General features: G+C 28.9%; 1 protein-coding gene across 1 annotated transcript in view; it reads right to left on the bottom strand.

Annotated features, from left to right (window-relative positions):
- LOC108000378 (uncharacterized) overlaps positions 1-13,916 on the bottom strand; it is a 31,847-nt gene that overhangs the window by 9,359 nt on the left and 8,572 nt on the right. The gene's annotated exons all lie outside the window — the stretch shown is intronic.

Here is a 13,916-nt window from a genome sequence, read left to right as displayed (position 1 = left end):
TGACAATTTTTTAGTTACTTGCGCATGCGCATACGGTTTCTATCGTAAGTCTAAAGATCGAAGAAAGAATCGAAAGTCTAATTCTCGCCGAGACATTTTAACAAGCGTTTCTCTCGTGACTCGTCATCGATGATTTCACCGCGATATAAGCGTTGTTATTGCGAATCTCAATCACTATTCATTACCAATTTCAATGAGTACAACCGATGATAAAATTTGTCAAGCGTTATTTATTTTTCACACTTTCGGAAATAAAAAAAAATCTGATTTCTTTGATATTTCTATGAAGAATGAATGGAACATAATTAATGAATGAAACAACATTCATTTAAATTTTGATTTAAATTTTTTTCTTCTCTTTTATTATTATTTCATTATCAAATATATCGTTTTCATTCATAAAAATCCATCATTTCTGAATTTTTTCCAAAATCCCATTAAATTTCCAGCAATCAGTATTAAAATGATTTCAGCAATTTTTTAGTACACGATATCTACTGCTTCCTCTTATCGCGCCAACTTCCGTTTCCGATATCAGTGATGAATAGTGAGCATGCTCGAGAGAAAACTATCCAACGAGAAATGCTCGACCATCAATTTTTAAATACTGAAATTCCTTTCCAGCGCGATGGAATACATAGCAGCCGTTTAATTAACAAAAAAGTTATCGATCGACGAAACTAGGCTATACCGGAAGTGAACCATTTCCTATTAAAAAAAAAAAAAAAAAAAAATAGAACCTACATTGGTTTGATGATTAGAACGAGGTAAAAGAGAGTGAAAGTGGACGAAAGTATGAAGAATCGCCATTAAATGTTTCATCACATTATTACAACGTAACTGTTTGATCACTTTTTAAGATTTTACCATTGAAAATTTAAATTAAAAATAGAATCAGCACAGATAATTATGATCCAAAATAATAATATTAATCGTAATCATTTTCACTAATTTGATCTTCTTTCGTTATGATTCATTATATGAGTTATCTTTCAGTTTTTGACATATTTCTCACATTTCTATACCTTATATTTTATTATATAATATGTGTAGTTTACAGATTACTATATATTGACGAAATGAATTTCAATGGGTAACCCTAATGTCGTTGCACGTTCGATCGATTTTATTTTTTCATCGAGCATCTAAAGACAATAGATGCATATACACCTCTACGAAATGGGCACGAGATTAGGGAGTCACCCATTATGTAACCACGTTTTGTAGGGCATCTTTTATCGCCGATCTTTTTGAAGCGACACTCTGTGAACGAACATTCCATACACACATAGATGCATGAAAAATGCGAACGTAACAGATCCGTCGAGTGCACGATTCAACGACATGTTCTATAAAAAGAAGCTTAGAAATCCACTATCAATGTTCCCGCGAAAAACAATGTGTCTGATGTTGCATTTCCACAAATCCACAATGAGTTTTTTCCTGATGATTTCACATTCGTGTTTCGATCTGGCTATGCGTAATACGACGAATTATGCAATTGTTGTCTCGCGGATCATATCATGTTTCAGCAAGTAAACTTCAGAAAGTAAAAATATGTCGAAGATATACGGAAGAATAATCGTGAATCATTAATAAATGATCGATAATTCGATATTTGATATTTCCAATAATACAATATAAAAATGTTTCAAATAGGAATTAATTTTAAATTAGTTAGAAATTACAATAATTTTAATTTTATAAGATAAATGATATCTTAGCTTTTTTTATTTATAAATATAAATTATCTCTTAAGATAACGAATAAAATCGTCAAATTTCATATATATTCATAAAGAATAACTAAATTTTCTTCAAATAAAATTGTCTTTTCTTATTCGTGAATTTATGTTTCAGTTGCTTGGACTCGAGCCAAATATATATATTTGTATTAGTATATCAGTGTATGCATAGGCCCAAAAGTTTATATCGACTTCGTTGAAGTATAGAATTACATAATATCATTTCAGGCTTGACCGGTATCTTGTTGGTTGACTCATCAAAGATTCAGTAGAAAGTAAATCTACGATCTCGTTAAACACTTATCATCGCTCTTCGAATTGCAATCGATACTCTAATCTAAACATTCGATTTCTTTTAACCCTAATGTTTACATAATTCAAAGGTAAACGAACTGATGATAAAAAAAACAGTAAGAATTCCGAATTAACCTCATTTCTAGAAAATAGGTTAAGCCCGGATCCATTCAAGAATGAAATTAATATTACAGATTTATTTTTATCTTAGTGTGAGGTAATTCTGAAGAATTTATTCATTATTTAAATAAAATTTATTCTACGAAAGAAACATGAAAGAAATATAACGCGTAAAATATTTTTTAATAATCGAGGTTAAAACAAATGCAAAGGTTGATATATAAAGATATCGGCTGAAGTTTACAAACAATTCAAATTTCCAAGACCAAGCTAGATAGAATAAAATAATTCTCTCTTACAAAAAAAACTGTCTTATCAATTTAATTACAAATTTCAATTGTTTATAATTTAATCAATTAACTATTGATGATATTGAATAATATATAAGTTTCCAACATTCGTATTGTTAGAAATCAACATGCATAGAAATAAATATGCAAACGAAGTATGGTATAGTTAACAAGTTTTCAAACACTAGTTAATTGCTCGTCCTCAAGCGTGAACACGTGCGTAAAGTGCAGAGAAAGGCAAACGGTTAGAAGCTGACTGATACGTTCTCTGTCGTCCAACCGCGTGTTTGGTATACATACTGACGCCGCTGGTTAAACGAGTTAGGATGAGCTTTAGTTGGGGAAAGGTCGCAAGTCCGGAAGGAAGTGGAAAGTATTAACGTTCCTTCGCTACAGCAGGAAGAGATTCCTCCCTCCCTTCCCATCGTGATCGATGAAAACGCTAAGGAAACAATTTCACCACCTGATTTTGACCGTGAATTGAATTTTTTTATCTTGAAATCTTATCTTATCCGTAAATTGAATTATTTCTTAAATAAAATTATTAAGATACTTTAAATTCTAATGTTGCAGTAATATTTATTTTAAAAATATATCAAATTCTATCTTGGATTTTTTTAATAATTTTTTTCATATAAATTGATTGTATATTATTTGTTTCGTTCAAAGAAAATTTCAATGAATTAAATCTTATATAATAACAATTTTTAGTTATTGCATCAATCGATTATTATTTATAAATATATAATAAAATTTAAGTAGAATTTTTGATATCTTCATTTGGGTTCAATTCTATTATAATAATTATAAAATAAATTAGTATGCTATATTGAATGTTCAACGTTGAATGTCTATATATTTCACTGTCGGTAAAAAAGGGTTAAGGAATTTCCCGAAGCAATCGGGTTGCTCGCGACACAAACGAGCATTTTTTTCCCTCGTTCCTTTTCCGCTTTCGTTTACATTCAACTGTCGGTAGCCGGAGGCGAAATTCAAAGGTCACCGACTTGACGAAAGGCGCTTGAAAATCAACTAGGAGAAAATTCTAGGTGCGCAATCAAGGGGGTACTCGTGATTTTCCAGCGGAAACAATGCAGTCAGAGAGAAGAGAACTACTCGTCGAGTCGAGTAATAAAAGATAATGTATTCCTACGCGACCGACACCGAAGGAAGTCGATGCGGCATACCACAAACAAACTCATTTACATCACACAGGCTGTAGTATAACGGATTGCCAATCTAACTGGACAAATGTCATTTTCGTGATTGTCACAACATTCTTTAATTTTTATTACGAATTATTACGAAAGATTTACAACGACGGAAAACATTTACATAAATTTATTTTACGAGCGAGTATAATACAATCATATCTGGATTTTTTATAATATAGGATGTCTTCAAAATCTCTACAACAATACCACGAGGAAAAGATTTTTAATTTAAATAATTTTTACGTGCACGTATATATATACATAAAAAATTAATCTGCTTTTTATATAAATGATATATATATATATATATTATTTACATTGAAAAATATATTAATTTTTTTATAAAAAAATTTATATTTGATATAATTCCAAGTATATTAATTATAAATAATATACAGTGATTATAGAAAGTATTTGCACATATATCTTTATTTATTTTTCAATGAAGCATTTTCTTATCCTGTTCTAGATTTCATTTTTATAATAATATGAAAGTGCTACTAAATGATACGAAATATAATATACATTGACCCAATTAATTAATATCTAAATGCTATAATAAATACAATAATGTGCAAATACTTTCTGTTAGCTATTGCAATTCTTTCTCTCAAATACTATCCAGTTACATTAGCGATTCACACTGTGCACTGTTTTCAATTACAATTTTTTATTATGTCGCTCGTTCAAATTCTGTCCGGCACAAACGTAACAAGATACGACAACAGGTGTCGCTGGTCACAAGTCCAACTGGCCAACTCGATGGAAACAACGCAACGCAACGTGAGATTGGATCATCGAAATAGAGATTTTTCGAAAGCGAATAATTCCAATGACGATGAATAAATATCAATAGGGATAAATCGATCAATTTATGGGACCGCAAGAGCACGTAACAAAGAAATCGAATAACGCTAGGTTGGAAAGTATCGATCTAACGAGCAATAATTTCGTTCAGCTTCGACAAGTTACAGGATAAAACTTAATTCGTGGTACGCTTTCACCGAAGCTTCAAACGAAAAGATCGTATCGCAGCGGCGGTGTTCATTGTATTTGCCGGGAACAAGGAAACATTAGGAGAAATATGTACATTAAAACTCGTTCCCGTGGCCCGAATGCGTAAAACACAACTCGTCTCCCTAGATGGCCGTTACTTGACTGATCTTAATTGGAATCGCTTATTGCGCGCATGATCAGTTCAGAAATAACAATTTTTCAATAACTAAGGAAATCTTGAACAAATTTAATAGTGGATATAATAATAACTCGACGAATAAAAATATAATATGACAATTTTGAGTGTAAAAAATACATTAGTTCAAAACTTAACCTAACTTGGCTTAATCGGTATTATGTAAATAAATTTAAGAAAATAAAACTTTAAAATCATATTTAATATTCCTCTTATTCTAACTTGATTTAAATTTAAATTTAAATTACAAATTTATTGAAAGTGTTGCCTTGAAAGATACTCAAATGATAAAACTAGTAATATTTGAAAATTAGTGTCAATCGAGAATCGAAAATATAAAGAAAAATGAAAGAAAAATATTTCAAAGACGGGGCAGAAAAGAAATCATTGTAACGGGAATTTCCATTTGCGATGACAAGGGATATTGAACGAGGACAGTAGAATTAATGGATTTGATGCGAGTTGAGGGATGTAAATTTAAAATTAAAAAAATATAAAATGTCGGAGGTTCGCCCAGCTGGGATATTATTCTCGAGACAGCGAGTGCACGCACCGGTGAATCGAATTGCAAAACGGCTATAAGTATGCGTTCAGTTCTCTCGACTCGTATGCTCGATTGCTTCGGTAGAGAGACGAACGTTTCAACGAGCTTTAAAATCGATCTGTTTCTTTCGCAACGCAAGAACTGCCCTGCACGCGTTCACGTGGGTAGCAAGTTAATCGACTCGTCGAAATGAGACTGCCCAACAATCTCGGTAAAATTTTTTGCGATCTACATACTGGTGGCGAGAAAAAATATTCTCTAAAAAGTTTCTTGCAATGATTATTTTCTTTTATTTCTAAAAATTCTTTGCGTCCTATTCAAATTAACGAAAAATCTAAAATATTTGCAAATTTACATCAATTTCACTGTATTTCTTATTTTTTTTATATGATAAATTTTAACAAAATCGAAGATAATTTAATAATTTAACTTATAAATAAATATATTTCAATTAAGAGTATGTAAAATATTTATATTATTTTAATTTCGAAATGTTTCAAATGATTGGTATAATTTAAAACTTGTTAAGAAATTTAAAATAACCAAGAATTTTAGAACCTTTAAGAAATAAAACTTTTGTTTTTTATTATATAAAAAATATAATGTTCATAAGATATATTTAAATTATTAGAAATCAATTGAAACTAATTTTAAAATTGTTTCATACACCATAAAATAAATAGTCAATTTTTATAATGCATCCTTGCGAAGAATTTTTTGGTAAAACATAACCTAACTTTGTGATAAACAAATAATGTATCCGGTATGGTGCATGGTATTCGATAAAAAAAATATAACATAAAAATAAAACATAGTAACTGGTTTTTTAAAATATAATTTTTTTCTTATTTAAGGTTTTTCAAATATCTTATTTAGAAATTATACTTTGAATACATTGAAAAGTAGAAACGAATAAATTAAAAGAAAAATATTTTTAACAAGAATTTTCAAAATAATGTCAAAAGTACACAATAACTGATATAAATAATATCTATTGTGTTATTCATATCTCGTACTTACTGATCTTCGATAGATTTGTATTTCCCAATCACGAGTTTTGTTAAATCGTTCGAGATTCCGAAACTGTCAAACTCAACGGGCTTTCGACGACTATCGAACTGTTTGCCGATAGATTTGACAAGATGCCGGAAATTTGATATCAACAAAATCTTACTTATGTACGACGTATGATTGACCGGATAGCTTTCATATATAGAGTGTCTCAAAAATAGATCAAAAACAATATTTCAAGGTAATCATTCAAAACTACCGCGTATATCGAGTTGATATCATGATCGCAACGAAAAACTCGAGAAGATTTTTCCTGTTGTAGCACGACTTGACGGAAACAATCATAGGAAAATGTATAGCCCGAGGTTAATTGGAAACAGACTATGAGACAGAAATTACCGCGTTTTGCTCGAGTTGTTCATGGGACGAGCGAAGGTTCAGAGCGCACGACTCGAGGCACTTGTCGCTCGTTCGAGCGCACCACGCCAACTGACAGGAGGACACGAAGCGCGCGAGACGCGACAGATAGAGTGTACCGCACACGCTAACGGGAGAAACAGAGATAAAGAATAGTTCTCGCAGTTCTTATTCTCGTCGTCATGATGCTCTTCATCGTCATCATAGTCGTCATCATTTGAATCAGGTGACCCATGTGCGTCGTAACGGGTACCGACCCTTTAACTTCTCCGCGTGCAGTCGCGCGATCGTGCCACTGATGATATGCGAACGTTTTCATGACGAGGTTAATTTCAGGACTGGAATTTCTGTTCGTGGGAAAGGGCATTTGACCGATTCTCTCAATTTTATGAAATAAGAATATATTTATATCAACTTAAATCAAAAAAGTACGTTAACAATGTATTAAAATTTATTTTTATAACAAAACTTGTGCATTAAAACTTTAATTAAAAAAAATAGTAACGAAAATGAGAATTAGATTAATAAGATATACTTGTTAAATTTAAGATAATACTAAAAAGCAAAAGTTTCTTCATTCAATAAATGATTAATTATCAAAGATTCTATTTTTCGAAATGAAAATAAAAGAATGTCATCCCTTTATTAAAAAATGATTATTCGTTGAAATTAAGATGAAATTGAAAAAATTAATTGGATATGCAAATTTTTGAATTCTGAATCGATTTGTTCAATTTTAAAGATTTAATGGAAGCAAATATTTCTAATAATGTTTACTATTAATACTATTAATTTAAACTTTGGTTCGTGAATATTTTTTAAGTTACATTATATATAATTGAAAAACAAAAGTAGATTTATCCTTTTCCCCTCTTGAAAATCCATATACACACACTCTCTACACGTACTCTACACGTGTCATCCATCATTCAAATCTTATCATTCAAAACCATGGTCATATACCATGTCTTGTCCTCTTATCTTTCTATAAGTCCCGAGTTTGTTTAATTAACGAGTTCATTAAACTTTTTCTACGTAATAGGTATAAAAACGAGTAAATAACGGTAGAAATAGATTTCTTAAGATAAGAATACGAGAATTAAAACGGTTCGATTTCTGGTTTGTGAGTCTTTATCCAGAAGTATAGAAATATTTAGAGGTATAGAAATACCTAAGGAGCAGTGGCCAGATCAGGCCTAATTGCGGTCATTATCGTTTCCACGAGGCATTGTCGCGACCGGTCGGTCCATAATATACATCTCAATTCTAATTAGCCGCGTTGAAATTTCACCGGAGTCGACATGGTCGATGCCACGAAAGCATTCGAACATTCTCTGGCAAAGGTGATTTTGTAACGGGGCATGCCCCATTACCGCGAATACGGGCACGCGAATCGTTTGTTGCTCGTGCCGTCTGAGTTATTGCCGGTTTGAGTTCATCACCGTGAAATTATGATCCATCCACGCTCGCGTTCGTCTGCGTTTTCTTTTTTCATCGATCTCGTTAATCTGTCGGCGCAATTTTATACTTATTCTTTTTCACTTCTGGATTTACAATTGAGGATATTGAAAGCCCAACGGGAGAAAAGGCATTCTTGAACAATTAAAGAAATTAAAAAAAATAAATTTATAATTATAATTTATATATACTATTCTTTTTTATCTGTTCTATCAGATCGATTTTGACCTCGAATTTATCCGCATTAAAATTTTGAAACGATGAAGATAAAAATTCTATCGATAATTGTCCATATCGAGTCAAAACTATATAATTTTCTATGCAAAATCATTAATTATACGATGAAATACAAAAATATTTACTTTCTATTTTCTATATCATTATATATATATATATATATATAGCATAACATAATGATTTGTAAAATTTTTTATTTTATTATTTATTGTCGTAAATTATTATTTGAGTTAAAGAAAAATGTGAGTATAAAATATCTCGGCAAATTTTGAATTTTTCATTCATCATATTATATCATCCATCGGTATAATAAAAAATAAAATTGGATTATGAGATGGCACACGTTAAATCTCTAATATATTGTTTAAGTGAGAGCATATCCGATTTTGCTTTTTCCAATTCTCAGGCAAACGAAAGAACAAAATTACTATATCGATACGCTCGCTTTCTAAACGATTGAACGAACCACACATTCATCTTGAGAATATTTGAGCGGCTGTTCAATCGGCCGGAACTGCTTTGGAGAAATGCTGACGAGACGACGAAGTCAAGACTTTGGATACAGGAAGTCCACTGATTACTACTCCTTTCTTGTCCGCACTTGCCTTCTCGACAAGCTTCTATTTCCGCCTAGTCAATATATATCGATACGAATCTAGATCGAATCGATTCATTCAAGATCTTCTTTAAAATTACATGATCCAAATATCAAGACCAAAAAACCATTTATCCAAGTATCTTTAATAGAATGAAATGAAAAAAATTAAAATTGTATAATTATTTTTATTGTTTATTGCTATTCAAAAAAAAATGAATCCATGAAAAAATGCAATCTTGTAAACCATGTTGTGCGTGGCTTGCAACTTTTCAATTAGCTGTAATTTCCGGATCATCGAGATCGATCGACGTGACTACATGAGACGTTGCACGTTTCGAACACAACTTCCGTAAAATATCGATATAGCATGAAACTACATCAGGATAATGGAATTCATGAATAGCATAAAATATGAAGATCGCGATCTTGCTTGAATAACTATGTCAACGGTTAATAACTTAGCTAAGCTAATTTTCACGATCCAACAGAAAATAAGAATACGACATAAGCGCCACACTAATACTAACCTCTATCGATCTCGATTTGGAAATTTCTAATCCCTTTTTCATCGTGATTTTCTCTTCTTTTCTTTTCGCGCTCACTCAGCCTTTTAACTGTTCGTTCAACCATAGAAACAATTCTATATCGTACTTTACTACTATTCAACGACTTTTTATTACTACATTGGTATTTCTTTTCTCTTTGCAGTAATAGTCGTAACTAACCCTCTTTATGCAACTTGACTTGTATATACTCTTATGTTTAGGATAATTATGAGAGAGATGTCACCACCAAGAGAGATTTTCGGTATTTCAGAAATGTTGTCAATAAGGTACATTGTTATTTATTTTAAACTGTTTATTTTCTTTTATTTTCTCAAATGTTTTCTTTATTACGTACATTTTTAAAAATTGTTATTTTTCGAAGTAAATTTATCAAATTTCATCATAATAATTAGAAATACAAGTTTTTTATAATTTAATTTTTACATAAATAATCTAATAATGTAATATTTCTTTATCGGAATATTATTTTCAATTCAGCATACAGAGATAGGAAATTTCTTTTGGTTTATTTAACATAGATTACACTCCTTTTTAATAGAAGCTAATTCAACTGAAATTATATCTTCAATGTTAAAAAAATAAAAGAAGTGATTTAAAAGATAAATAACATGATATCTCAAGAAATATTTGATTTTAGGAATAAAAAAAAAATTAATTTGATAAACAGAAATAATAAAATTTTTCCAATATTTTATTATATTTTATGATTTTATGAAATAAAAAAATATTTCAATATATATTAAAATTTTAATATTTATATATAATAGTATTTATAAAACTATTTTAATTGTTGTAATTTTTTCTTAAATATAAAAATAAATTATAATAAAGTATTAAAACTTTTATAATCTATCTGAAACATATTTGGTTTTCGTCAAGAAACAAAAATTAATATTCAAACAAACCATATAGCGTTAAATTATTCCTGTACTATTTAACAATAAAAATTGAAATATTGACAGTATCAGTCATTATTGTGCGAACTCACAATATCTAAGAACAAATATTTTCACTTTTCTATCATTCTATTTATATCCTTTAGACCTCTCTTTTCTAATTGATAACTTCAACTAAATGTCCATAATGATACTGCATAAAGAACGAAAAGACGCATGTCGAGTGTCCACATGTCGAGTGTAACTTTCTTCCGGCAAAGAATTTTATACAAGATAAAAAGAGAAAGAGATATAAAACTAGCGGACAATGCCATCTAGTTTCGAAAGCATCGAGAGATTACATTTCAACGCATCGAATGATAGACGTGGGCGCAGTCTCTGGAGCTAGTCTCGTGGTACCGCGACGAAAACAATGATCGAATGAAGCGTTCCTTTAATGCGAGGGCCAATTCGTCGCCGTGGTAGCTCGTTGTCGGAATTAATCTGCCAATAATTACTTCCCACGAGTAGCCGAGGGTGCAGACGCTCAATAAAGAATGGTTGTGTAGACCTCGTCACTCACAATAGGCATCGTTCTATTCACATTCTGACTCTATCAATGTTCTTTACAATTATATATCTTTCTCACGAGAATAGATTGCGACGAATTCGTTGATATTGTAAACAGAACTGATTAACTTGTTAATTGTATTTGATTTGAAAAAATTTTATTACGAAAAGCATGTCATGTAAGAGAAAAGATTATCTTTTGTTATTTGGATTAAAATTTTAATAGAAACTAACAATTATTCATAAATTTAAAATATTTTAGAATATTTTGAAATGATAATAAAATAAAAATATTTTTTTGAAAAAACTATATACACAGTGTTTGATGAAATTGTTTTTCTATATTTGTTTTGTAAAATATTTTGTAAAAGTAAAATTTTTAATCTATAATCATTTTTTTCATGTATTTAATTTTTGTTCTTCTTTATAATACTTTTTTTATTAAGGAAATTATAAACGATTAGATTAAATTATTTCAATTACACACATTTTAACAAGTTAAAGTTTGAGACAGATTTCAAATTCATTTCACAGTAAGGTAACACTTTATAATACTTGATTTTTATACGAGTTATTATTTACGTATTGAATGCTTTTTGCATCTTAAATGCACCGTAAAGATTCTCTTCTCTCACCGACTAAAATTATTATGTGTTTTATTTTCGTAGAAAGTAAAACGTCGTTACACACCAAGTCTAGGACCATAACCTCTCTTTCTTAAACCACGAATACCAACCCGAACAATAGCGGCTCTCACTTTGCACGACGAGCACGGTAGCTCGTTATGCGGATTCATTTTATTAGAATTACTTCCTATAGAATAGCGTACGTATACAATTGCGAGAAATGATCGAATTACGTTTCCTGATGGCCACGTTGAACGATACCGTTTCTATTTGCATACACTAGGTACTTTCATATATAAGTTGAAACACACAAAATAACTACTTTAAATAATTATTAAATTATTTGGTATAAATAATATTTTATACGAGTTACATAAAATATGAGAAATAGCTTAATTATTATTTTTTTTATAGATGAATATTTTTTTTAAACTTATTAAATATATAAATTTAGAAAACTATATTAAAAATTAAAGAATATTATTTTTTTAAGAATTTAATTGATTCAATTTTGCTTTAGTGTATTTTTTTTTTAAGTTTTATTGTTTTTATAGTTTGATAAATATTTGATAAATAAAGATAAAATATGCTGATTAAATTAGATAAGGTTAAATTTAGAATTAATGTTTTCTTAAATTTAAAATCTTTATATTTTTTTATTTATGGATTATCATAAAATATAAAAATAAAAATTTTTAAAAAAAGTTTATAATTTTTAATTAATCTTAAAATTTCATAGATGAATTGTATGTGATGAAATATAGTAGAACAACGCATGCGTTCATTTTGTACGACTGTCCATTAGCTTTTCTGTTTATCGACATCGAAGAGGAAGGCAAATAGTCGATAACTCGATCAGAGGTATTATTGTTCTTCCTCGATACTCGGCCAATTTCAGTTCTGATAAAAGATATTCGAATATTCTCATTGAAATTAGATCAATCAATATATGTGCTTATATACACATTTTTCATAATGAAAAACGAATACATTTAAATTACTGTGCATTTATTATTCATTAAGTGGATTAAGCGGATTTTAATATTATATAAAATATTTTGGATTTAAAATTAATTAAAAATCGTGTATTGGAAGTTTGAATTATGGAAAAGATTTACGATTACAATGAAAGAATTACGATAATATGAAAATAAATTCTCTTGTTATTATTCTCTTGATGACAATGTATTTTCTATTGATAAAACTTCATGATCTTTAAACGAGAACATTGTGAATACTAAAAATTTAATTAATTTTGATAAATGTTATTTTCTAAATTTTTAAATTATTTCTATTTTGTTTTTAATTAATTTTATTATTATATATAAATAGTAATTTTATTTATTGATATGACAGATTTTTTATTTAGAATTTTCTGAAATAATGAAATCTTAACCTAACTTTTTTTTACATTTAAAATTTTGTGAAATATATTAATGATTGCAAATTAATTAATAATGTACTTTGTAATGGAATTTGTTTACTTTAATCTCTAATTTAAATTTAGAATTTAAAAAAAAAAATGTTCTTGTTTGATTTTTCCAATTGAACTTTTTTTTGAACTTGTAATGCTGAATCGGAAAAAGGAATCGTTATTTATTCGATATTATTATGCAATAGAATTGTTATACAAATTAAAAGATTATTGGATTTCATAATATTAGTTTACTTTCCGATTACGTAGCATGATACCATATGTTTTATAAAACCTTGACTATCGTATAATTTACGATAGATAAACAGTCGTTTTTCTTTTCGATTGTAACTATGATTTTGATGTTTGCTTTTGACGTAAATTATGTACAATATAAAAGTCATTTGATAGAAGCCATTTTAAGATATTTTCGAATTACATACATTATTTTAAAATTAGTTTTTAGAATTATTTAATAAATAATCTGTCATTGATATAAATATATACAAATATTTCATATGAGAAAAATTAATGCAATATTTAATGCAAATATTTGCAATTAATGTATAATATATTAAAAATAATAATTAATGTTACTACTGAAATAAATTTAGAGATAACAAATTTCCGTTCTTCCGCTTGTGAAAAATATTTTATACGATATGCTTATAAAATTACGAAGCGTAAAATATATTCCTAGGATATATAAGATAATATTACAATTTCGAAAGCTCTATGAATCGAAA

The sequence above is a fragment of the Apis cerana genome, linkage group LG16 (genome assembly GCF_029169275.1).
Source record: "Apis cerana isolate GH-2021 linkage group LG16, AcerK_1.0, whole genome shotgun sequence".
Classification (NCBI taxonomy): domain Eukaryota; kingdom Metazoa; phylum Arthropoda; class Insecta; order Hymenoptera; family Apidae; genus Apis; species Apis cerana.
Note: the sequence above shows the minus strand (reverse complement) of the source record. Positions and strands in the feature narration are given on the sequence as shown.